Consider the following 12,026-nt stretch of genomic DNA (forward strand, 5'->3'; position numbering starts at 1 on the left):
TGCGGGCTTTAACCATTAGGAACATAGGAACACAGTATACATAAACACAGCCTGTCTGATCAGGACACCTCCGTGAACACAACCTTTATGGCAGCTTCAACTCTTACCCCAACATCCTGTCAGAGGCATGGCTCTTGCTTTCAGTCTAGAGAGAGAACAACAGAATATACAGAAGAAGGCTGAGTGCTGAAAATCCTTGACTCATTCCTGCTTAAAGCGAAACTTGCAGTTTTTATCTATGGAGAATGGTGTTCATGACAGCATTTCATGAATACCTTTGTATGTTCAGACATTTCCCTTTGGTCCTAGTTCTCTGGGAGTTTTTTTCCTTTTTATTTAATCATGAAAGGGCCTGGGTTTTGTTAAATGCCCTGTTTTCAACAATTGAGATGAGCAGACGTTTTCTTTTTTCCCTTTGTTCTGTTAATCTGATGCGATAACACTGATTGGTTTCTCAAACTGAAGCACCTCTAAGGGACGAGAAAGGGTGAATAGGCAGAACACAGAATACTTCAGCGTCTGTTACTCAGTGTATACATGTGAATAACTTAGATCCTCTTGCTATATTGAACCTTTTGTTAAAATACTGTTTATAATGCTTTGCATTTAAAGTCTGTTTTGTCTGAGGTAGTATGGATGTTCTTTGGAAACCATAGGGGATTTGTTCCTAACCTCCAAATCCATGGATACTCAAGTTCCTTATCTGAAAGGCTGTGGTCTGCACAGATCTTGTGTGGTTCCAGCACACCATCTCTGCTGACTTTAAATATCAAATACAATGTAAATATTATGTAACTAGTTATATTGCACAGGAAATAATGACAAGAAAAGTCTGTACATATTCAGTCCAGACACAATAAACAGAGGGCCGGCCCAGCAAGACACTTGTGAAGCTGAGTTCAATCTCCAAGACCCAAATAAAGAAAGGCTGAAGGAGAAAGCTGATTCCCACAAATTATCTTGATGAGCAACCCCCCCCCCCCAAAAAAAAAGAAAATTAAAAGAATTTTCATTTGGAATTTTTCTTTTAGGACTTACGATTTTTCAATCTATTGATTTTGTAGCTCCCAGTTTCCCCTGAGAACCAGCTGGTAACTTTATTGATGACCCTTACATATGACAGGTAACTTCTCGATCTATGCAATTTATGCAGATATTTAACTGTTTGGAAGTTGGCTTCTTGGATACTTATATTCACCTCTCATGAAATTTGGTGAGTTTTGAGCTAGTATTTTTTTAATCTTTGTCCCTTCATCTCTCTTCTCCTAGGATGCCCACAATGCATATCGTGCACATCTGCCCATCACAGGTCCCTTAGGCTCTGTTCACTTTTGTCTTTATTATTTCTGTTTCTCACCCTTTAAAATGTCAGTGATTTGATCTTAAATCTCACTTAATTCTTTCTTCTGCTTGTTCAACTCTACTTTAAAAAATTATGTGCTGGGTGGTGCACACCCTTAGTCTCAGCACTCAGGAGGCAGAGGCAGGTGGATCTCTCTGAGGTTGAGGACAGCCTGGTCTACAGAGAGTTCCAGGACAGTCAGAGCTGTTACACAGAGAAACTTTGTCTCGAAAAAACAAAACAAAACAAACAAAACAAAAATGTGTTGGGTGTTTTACTTAATGTAGGACTGTGTGTTTGGTGTTCACTGGAGGCCAAAAACGTCTCGAAAATTATTATGGTTCAGCCTTAATAATCTTCTTCCCAGCAGCCTAAAAGAGAAGCTACAAATGGCGTGAATTATTTTTGGGGAAAAGAATCTCTTAGTCGGTCTACTTTATTCCTCTGGGATAAGACCCTCTCTCTCTCCACAGCTTCAGGTCGCTCTCGTGCCTAGCTCCTTTCTTGCCTGATTTCTCTCCACCTTTATGGGCTGTCCCCTGTGAGCTCTATCTCAATTCTCTCATCTCGTTCTGCCCCATCTGGCTCTTCCTCATCTTCATCTCATTCTTCTAGGTCTCCATCTAGTTCTCCAGTCAAAATCCCGCTAAGTTTCTGAGGTTTACAGTTATACACCCATGCATTAGCAGTGCTCCTAGATAAAGCAAGGTCACCAGACTTACATTCTTACAGGGTCATAAAGGCAGACAAGAGATTTCCTCAGGCAGTGACCATCAGTCAGGCTTTTACAACCCAAAAGGGGAGTGAGGAGGTGCACTAAGAGCTAAAATCCTGATATATCAGAAAAAGGGAGTTTATGTGCTCAAACTACATTCCTAGAGGTGGTTAGGTAACTGTTAGGAGTTTATAATGTTAGTATAAATACCACTAAAGCTGTTTAAGAAAGGAGGGTCTGAGCTTAATTTACCTTAATTCAGGAGATCGTTTGGCCTTGGATGCTTGATAGGTATTTCAGATAAAATACACTGTTATGATGAGTTCTTGGAAGCATACACAGCATACAAGGAAATCATTGCAGGAATTGGCTAATATATATATATACAAAAGCTAAAATATCACCAAGACTTCTTAAGCCATGGCTTGACCTTCGGAAAAGTTGTGACAGTAGCTGAATCCCATCACACGTTCCTGTGGCTTACAGCAGAAGAGGACATTGGATCCCCTGGAACCGGAGTGGCAGATGATTGTGAGCCGCCACACAAATACTGTGAATTGAATCCAGATCCTCTGGAAGAGCAGCCAGTTATTTTTTAAATATTTTTATTTAAATATTTTTTCATTTTACATACCAATCCCTATTTCCCCCTCCCTTCTTCTCCACTCCCCCCTCCCCCACATCCCACCCCCATCTCCTCCTCATAGAGGGTAAGGCCTCCCGTGGGTAGTCAACAGAGGCTGGCATACCAAGTTGGGTCCTGACCAAGCCCCTCCCTGCTGCATCACAGCTGAGTAAGGTATCGCACCACAGGGAATGGGCTCAAAAAAGCCACTTTGTGTACCTGGGATAAATTCTGGTCCCATTGCCAGGGGACCCACAAACACATCAAGCCTTGCAACTGTCACCCACATTCAGAGGGCCTAGTTCGGTCCCATGCAGGCTCCCCAGCTGTCAGTCCAGAGTCCATGAGCTCCCACTAGCTTGGGTCAGCTGTCTCTGTGTTTTTTTCCATGATGATCCTGACTCCCCTTGCTCCTATAATCCCTCCTCCCTCTCTTCAACTGAATTCTAGGAGCTTGGTCAAGTGCTTGGCTGTGGGTCTCTGCATCTGCGTCCATCAGTCACTGGATGTAAGTTCTATGATGATAATTAGGGTAGACATCAATCTGAGTACAGGGAAGGCTAGTTCAAACAACTTCTCCACCACTGCTATGAGTCTTAGCTGGGGACATCCGTGTGAGTTCCTGGGGATTTCCTTAGCTTCAGATTTCTCCCTAATCCCTAACGGTTCACTGTCAAGATATCTCTTTGATTGTTCTCCCTCTGTCCTTCCCACTGTCTGGAGCCCTCATGTTCCCACCTCCCATCACCTCCCCTATACTCCTCTCTCCCAGTTTATCCAGATCTTGAACCTTTCCCCTTCCTGGAGCGATCCATGTGTCTGTCTCTTTTAGGTCCTCTTTTTACCTAGCTTCACTGGGGTTGTGGATTGTAGCCTAGTTATCCTTTGCTTTGCATCTAATATTCACTTATGAGTGAGTACATAGCAGTTTGTCTTTCTGGGTCTGTGTTACCTCACTGAGGATGATTTTTTCTAAAGTTCCAACCATTTGCCTACAAATTTCATGATGACATTGTTTTTCTTACTGCTGCATAATACTCCATTGTATAAATGTACATTTTTTTTAATCCATTCTTAGGTTGAGGGGCACCTAGGTTGTTTCCAGGTTCTGGCTATTATGGATAATGCTGCTATGAACATAGTGAGCAAGTGTCCTTGTGGTGTGGTTGAGCATCTTTTGGGTATATGCCCAAGAGTGGTATTGCTGGGTCTTGAGGTAGATTCCCAAATTTCTGAGATACCGTCATACTGATTTACAGAGTGCAGCCAGTTCTCTTAACCACTGAAGTCATTTCTCCAGCCCCTCAAATTTACTTTCAGACCCTTCTAGTGTTTTTGCTATTCTACCTGTGAATTCAAGGGTTTCTGGCCCCTTCTCATTCTTTTCATCTTTACTGACAGTATGTTCACACATCATTTTCCTATGTTGTAAAAGACGTTTTCATTATTATCATTGCGTCTGTATGGTGTATGTGAGTGCAGACTTTATGCCACCATATGTGTGTGGAGACCTAACAACTTTTCAGAGTTGGTTCTTCCAGGAATCAAATTCAGGTCGTTAGGTCTGTACAACATGCACGTTTACCCACTGAGCCCTGTGCCTTCTGAGTCCTCTGGACATCCTTAGCCACTTGCCTATGAGTCTGTTTAGAAAGGCTAACATGAGCTGAGCCTCATGTGTATTTTATGTCAAATTTTTTTTTCTGTAAGAGGGCCATAATTTCCTGTTTCTTTGTATAACTTGTTATATTTGGTAAAAACAAACAAATGGACACTAGAGTCTCATAATGTAAACATTCTGAAGATCAGATTTCCCTCCTTGACCAGGGTTTACTACTTGGTTCTGTAAGGTGTCTTTGTGTAAGAAACCAACCAGAAGTGAAAGCCTCCGGCCATCTCATGGTTGTGTTTGAGTCCAAGTCTTTCTCTGTACATGTTCGTTTTTCACTGTCAATAACACAAACAAAAACTGAAAACCAACCAAAAGAAACCATGTTTGAGGTAGGCACCAAGACAATGGCATGCACACCTTTTGCCCAGCACTCAGTGATCTGAATGACGAGCTAATCAGAACACAGATCCTCCTTTGAAAGGTCCTTATTCCCACTGTGGCTGCAGCAAGCAGTCAGGAACACTGATTGCCATCTCCCAGCTTACCACCATATCAATACCTGAAACCAGCTGTGACAGAGCGGATAAACTGTTTGGGGTGGGGGTGGGGTGCTGATGATCTAAAGTAGCCACTTTACACTTTCTGCCAGTATAACTGTTACACAGATAGAGAGATGGACTCCTGTAAGTTTCCAGTTCTTCCATCTTCCTGGACATTACTCCCAGGCAGACTATACTGTAACGAGGAGGAGGACCAGTACTACCCTTCCTGTGCAATCGTGAATGTTTCCGACTTTATTGATGGGGACTGAGGAGAATATACACAGTGCTAGAGCTGCACTCATCTTAGCAAACACAACACACCCAACAGAGCAACTGTAATTGGGGCTACCAATGGTTCCATTTATGAGAAGGTGCTATTAGTCCATCACCCACTCTGCCCCTCTGAGAATCACATCATAATAGGTGGGGAGTAGGCTGGCCAGAGCATACATTTTAATTTTTCTGAGTCTTCCAAAGCGACTAACATGGATCAATTCTACCATCTTAGCATCTTGTTCTGCTCAGGGGCCCCAGAATCTACATCATTCAGCCATTCATCTCCACATTTGTCTTCTCCCAAACCCACAGAGAGAATCCTAGTAGCAAAGATGCCATCTCCGGTCAGTGATGGGCTCTTTACCATCAGCTCTGTCAAAGGTCTCAGCAAATACAACTTTCCTTAGCCTAGATTCTGCCTTCTTCCAAAGGATAGATGAAGGATCCTAGGAAGGGACTCCCTGCCTCCTGTTCATCAGCACTGCAAGACAAACCAGGAGGGGAGGAGAGCCAGGACATGGTGGCGCCACTCTACCCTAGGGCTTCTTAACCTTCCTAATCACCATTGCTTCTCACTGGAAGAAAATTTACATGACCTGGGCATATGGGGGATATAAAATAGGTATATAAATCCAATATTTGGGCTGGAGAGATGGCTCAGAGGTTAAGAGCACTGGCAGCTCTTCCACAGGTCCTGAGTTCAATTCCCAGCAACCACATGGTGGTTCACAGCCATCTAAATGAGGTCTGGTGACTGACCTCTTCTGGCATGCAGACAGAACACTGTATACACAATAAATAAATAAAATATAAAAAAATCCAGTATTTACTGATAATGAAATTCAAATAAACTTACTTTAAAATAAAGTGTATTGTATTTCTCTGGTGTATATAATTTTGCCATGAACAACATCAGAATGCATATAAAAATGAGATGGATTGTGTATTCTGCACAAAAGACGAATCTGGCTGAGCACCTGACACTGTTACAGAGGCGTTTTTAGGGTTAATCAATATTTTTATTTTATAATTGTCAAAACAATCCAAAGATAAACTAATTTGACACTTACATATAAAAAAATGACAGTAGATAAATATTTAAAGTCTTTTCTTTCTGTAATTAAACCATATGTTTCCGTAAAGGCAGAAAACTCTGTATGTACAGCAAAAACACTTAAGCTCATAGGATATATATACCAGTCTCTGATCTGGGCTGAGGTATCTCAGACACTGTTGGCACTGTGTGGCCTGACGGCGTGCACAGTGCGAAGTGCACATGTTGCATGTTCAGAACTGACTGCCACAAAGTCATGTGATACATGGAGAAGCACCGACAGGCATGCCTCAGGTTCATCACACATTTGATTTTTAAATCATTTTTTGCTGTGTATTCAAAACTGTTTACTGCTGTCAAGAGCTTTGTGACTGTGTCTCACATTCAGTTTTCCCCTTATGGGGTTGTGACTCTAGTTTGCAAAGCTGGTCTCTACAGGGTCATGATCTTTTGCAAAGCCTTATGGAACACATCCCCAAACTGGCCTGCTCCAAGAAGCAGAACAAGGCCCTTTTCACTTTTAGAACAAGGGCAACCCTACGGTCATTAGGTTCACCTAGAGCCTCTCACACATTCCTGAGTTCAGTGTAGCTCTCTGGGGACATTATTCTATGCTGAAGCATCCAAGAGGCTTGAGGGTGAGAAAAGACATATATATTGGGCATGAGCTTAAGGCAAAGTATGTGTCAGACACTGGTCAACACCTAGTGACTACAGAAGTGGCTAGAAGAGATGAGCATTTGAAAACTATGAATAAGAGGAATATGGTATACTTCTCACAAAACTACAGTATAAATACATGCTCCAAACTCATGCTGACTCTGCCCACAATAGTGTTGAGAGGTGGTTGGGTCTATTAACAGGTAACTGGTTCACATGGCTCCATCTTCACCAAGAAATAGGTACTCTGTTTAATGAGCATCTGACACTTCTGTACACTCTTGCACGGTGCTTTTCCTGCATACTATTCCTCCTGCCTCCTACTGTCAGCAGAAGCTGACTTATACTTGCCCCAGAAGCCAACAGAAACAGTTGCCCAAATCCCAAACTCCAGAAGTGCAAACCAACACAACCTGCTTTCTGTGCAAGGTACCTATTGCCAGGTGACCTGTTACAGCCAGAGAAAATGAGCAAAGTGAAAGCCTAGGTTACTAGAAACCAGAGAAAATAGCTCATTGTCTATTTTTAGCACATTCTGTCAATGAAGAAACTGAATTGGGAGAACTACTGGATATTAATCAAGCTGACTTTAGGGCCTATTCAGCTAGCATTTTAAAATCCAGAGCTAAGTGTATTTTGAACAGGTATAATTAGCAACCAGAAAAACACAAATTCATTTTGTACTGACAATAACAGGTCAACATTCCTAACACTTTGTAAATAAGACAGTCCTCAATGGTCCCCACGCTCACCAATATTTTAAATCTATGGCTATCTGTGTCCAGGCTACATTTTGTTCTCATACTGAGTGGTCACTTGCTCAGGTATGACCACCCAGGTGTATTACTTCCTCTGGGCCTGGGCAGCTGAAGATCAGGGTTCAAACCTGGGCTAAATTCCTATTTATGCATGGCACAACTTCTCTGAAGATCATATTTCTCATCTACAAAGTGGAAAAATGCTTTCATCGTATTGGTTTTGAATTATGTGTGCACTGTTTAGCACAGTGCCTCCTTCCTGATTACTTTAGGGTATAGCTGTTTTATGAAAGTGTGTGTAGTGATAAATTTTTGTGACCCTGAACACGAGTTATCAGGATTCTCTACAGATACGTAGGAAAGTTATACAACTCAGCCAGGGCCTTATTTAGTCACTGGCGGGGCCAGTGCTGCTGGTACTGCTGAATTCAAGGCCTACAGCAATTTTTAACCTGCCCGGAGAAACATTTTGGACATGCTTAGGAAGGAAAGCCCCTATCAAGGAGGTGACAGTGCAAAATGAAGTGAACAGCGAGTCAGGTAGAATTAGGGAACTCCTGGAAGGCTGTACAAATGAGTGCGGGAGACAGGAGTGTGCTAACACTTTCTAGGAGGCCGAAGTAGTTGAACTGGAGAAAGGAAGCAAACTGGGCTGCTCTAGGAAGCATTAGGTAACGCTGACCTTGTTTTCAGTGTGGTGAAAGACCACTGAGTCACTAAAAATATAAGGTGAGCATTCTTACTGATTTTGTTAGTGTCTGTGTAACAGAGTCAGGGTCTTGCTATAGTCCTGGCTAGGCTGGAACTTTCTCTGCTAACTTGGCGTCTTACCCAAGTTCCAAATGCTGAGATGACCAGTGTGCACCATACCAGCTCTTATTTACTTTCTGAGTTACCATCACGAGGTGGATGGAATGGCGAGGGTAAGAAGCAGAGGTAAGTCAGAGAGCTCTGCGATACAGAGATGTCAGTGGCCAGGGAAGACACCATTTTTTGTTTTGTCTTGGTGACAGGGTTTCTTTATATAACAGTTCTGGCTGTCCTGGAACTTGCCCTGTAGACCAGACTAGCCCTGAACTCAGAGATCTGCCTGCCTCTGCCTCCTGAGTGTTGGGATTAAAGGCATGGTCCATCATGCATGCCTGGCTTGGGAAGACAGATTTTAAAAAGTTATTTTACTCGGGAGTTTTGGGGACAACTGGTGAAGAAAGTTTCATAGCTGAAGATGTTCATTCTCTGGCTCTGACCACTTTGCCACCTACACCTGAAAGTCACATGTCCTGCGTCACTAGTGTAGCCACCTCCCCAACCTGCCAGCATATATACTTAATGATGCCTTTTCCTCCAAGATAGTCAGGATGTACACAACATAGGGTACGTTCATTCTGCTTTCCCTCGGCCCTCGCCCACACCCACAGATCCATTCTCTGGCACAAAAACTAAGACACCTGTACTACCTCTGCTCACACATCAGACTTGAGGCACTTCTCCCACTATTCACATTTTTTTCAAGCCTCCAACATCATTTTCTTGGCATCTTCTGACAACCCTTAAGACTGACTTCTGACATTCTCCTTGGGCTTTTGACAGTGCAGCACTGTTACTTATACCACACTGCTTCATGTATTTTTGTTTCCTGCAGATTCTACAGGAAGCTGGTTCTCTGCTGCAGTCTGACACACAGGGCTGTGCTCATATACTGCGTATATGTAAGAAATGGAATGAACAACTTCAGCCTTTTCTACAAATATGGAATTTTCCTGCTGGTCATGGTGTTTATGCCCTGAAGTATTAATTTCCGATGCTTCAGACATACACGGAACTCACATCTTCACTCAGGGGTACCATTTGGATTCTCACAGATCTACTCTCCTTGTCCTAATGGACTAAACCAATTTGTGTGGGGACTCAACAAAGTGAGCCAGGACAAGAGCTCCGCCTGCCTCTGCCTCCCGAGTGCTGGGATTACAGGCGTGTGCCACCTCCGCCCGGCTAAAACTCTGGGTTGTCCTTTACTGAGGACTGAATCCAGGGCTAGCAAGCGCTCTACTACTAAACTAAATCCCCTACCGCCTTGCCCTTTAAATTTCATTGATTTATTTATTGCTCAATGGTGAGTGAAATTGTTTTATCTATATTTTTAATGGCACCCCCACATTACACAAGACTTAGTCCTTTTTAGAAAACTGAGAACGAGGGAGCCCGTGCGCCTTAATTTTAAAGGCGCATCTGAGTTTTATAAACAACAGCCTCGCTTTCCTGTACAAAGTCCAACATTCCGTACTTCAGCCCTAAGCGCACAGTCACCTTTATGCTTCTCACAGCGAGAACGGAGTATTTCATTTTGAAGTAATAAATGTGGGTAAATACCATGTTTTTCAAGAACTCCACTTGTGAAGGAGGCAGGGACACTGAATTTAGGCCCTATAGTTGAACAGTTTGACCTGGACTAAAAAACAATGTGAAGTACAGAGCCATAGAAGTGGTAGTTGTGATGAGCGTCTCAGGAAACAGGGACACGACTTACTTCTGTACTTGAGAAAGTATTCTATCCTGGGCGCAGTTTTCACCCTCTATGAAGACAACTAAAACTTACATGGTCAATGCAGTTCTTCTGAATAGCTCCAGTTTGAGATGCCATTGGACACCCAAAGCAGATTTTTCAAATGACCTGTCTTGCTCCTGTAACAGATTATATGGCAGAAACAACCTGGAAGAGGAAGGCTTTGCTAGGTTCACTGCTTAAGGATACATTCTACGTATCCAGAAGTTCCTAGCTGTGTCCTCAGGAGGGCGAGTTGGTCGATTACATTCTGGAGGCAGCTGAGAGCTCAGGCCTGAAGCAGAACCAACTACCCTCACTGCTTGCCTCCCAGTGACCTCCATGTGGGCCCCACATCCTAAAGGTTCCACACCACCACCAACGCAGTCCCACCTCCTAGAAGAAATCAAATGGGACTCCAACACTTGGGGCAATTCACTTAGACTCTGGCATCTTCTTTTAGTTGCTAGGATTAAGACTGTCCTCTGAAATGTCTCTTCTGTTGGAGAGGAAAAAGAACTACAGTGTGCCTGTTATCTATGAAATAGTCTATGGGAAAGCAAAGCAGGCACAGGGAAGAGAATGCTGGTGTGTCCATCTGATCAAAACAGCAAGGAAGGACAAGACAGTGTAAAAAGAAGCAACAAAGAATACCTGGCAGCCCTAAGATCTGCAAGGTGCAGTGGGGCTGGGGTATCAGAAGACAGACTGCACAGGATATGAAGGGACATAAGGGTTCGAGGGATTTGAGCAGAGGACGGCATGATCTCAGCACTGAAATGCTCATGCGTTCTGTTGTGTTGAGAAGACTGGGAGATGAGGGAGGTAACGTGCAGGTTCATGGAGTGATTTTCAATTAGCCACATGGCCACAAGAGACACAAAAGCCCTCAGTGTAGTGTCCTCGCCAAGCTAGGCCGCTCGGTTAGTGCCATGCACTCAATGTCACTTCCATGTACGTATCACTCGGGGTAGCTTTATCAGGACGGAGCTCAATCTGAGGCATCTTTGTTCCCCCTTCTATCTTTACTGCTTTTACTGTGCCAAGCTACAATCACTGCTTTTCCAGATTATTCCCACTGTGCTGCCCAGTACCCAGGGACAGGGGTGTGCTGCAAACAGTTAGCCTTGGAGAAGATCCAAACTTGAAATTCAGAGTTTTAGTGAATGCTATCATAAAGCTAAACTACAGACCATATTTACATTTTAAGGAGAGCCAACAAGGCTTATATCTGAAACAGACATAGGAGCATGTGAGAAAAGATAGTGCTGGATTTTGTTTGGCCCTCTGGCAGGATGGACAGCTATCCTGGGACACGGTTGAGTCTGGAGGAGCCAGAGAGTAGACACTGGTCTGGGATAGTTGCATTCAACATAACCAATAGCAATGGGTCAGTTAGGACGGGTGGGTCTGGACTGGAAATGTCAGGATCACCAGCTTAACAAAGTCACATGCCTGCATGACATTATCCACGAGCAATGTTGAAGCAATGTTCACAGGTCCTGCTCTCGAGAAGCTTTCATTCTATAGGACAGACTTGGTTAGTCAGGTGATAAATGCTACACAGCAAAATAAAGCTGAGGTACGGGACAAAGAAAGCTGGCAAGTATGAACATGGATGTCATCTGTAACAGACACAATCACATAAAGGAAATGGAAGCACAGGAAGCAAGAAAGCTAGGTATGTCAACCTGGCAGCCACCACCATGTTTTAACGCAAGACTGGACAGGCTCACCTGGGGAGTGGGTGATGATGGTGGAATTCAGTAAATGTGAGAACAGAGCCCCTGGTTCTGGAACTCCAAGGAGGAAAAGAAGATAGGCTGTCAGTACAGTAAGACCCTCCCTCAAGTTACTTAAGTGATGCTGTGGCTCAATCTCTTCCTCACTGTGGAGCTGA

The sequence above is a fragment of the Onychomys torridus genome, chromosome 22 (genome assembly GCF_903995425.1).
Source record: "Onychomys torridus chromosome 22, mOncTor1.1, whole genome shotgun sequence".
Taxonomy (NCBI): domain Eukaryota; kingdom Metazoa; phylum Chordata; class Mammalia; order Rodentia; family Cricetidae; genus Onychomys; species Onychomys torridus.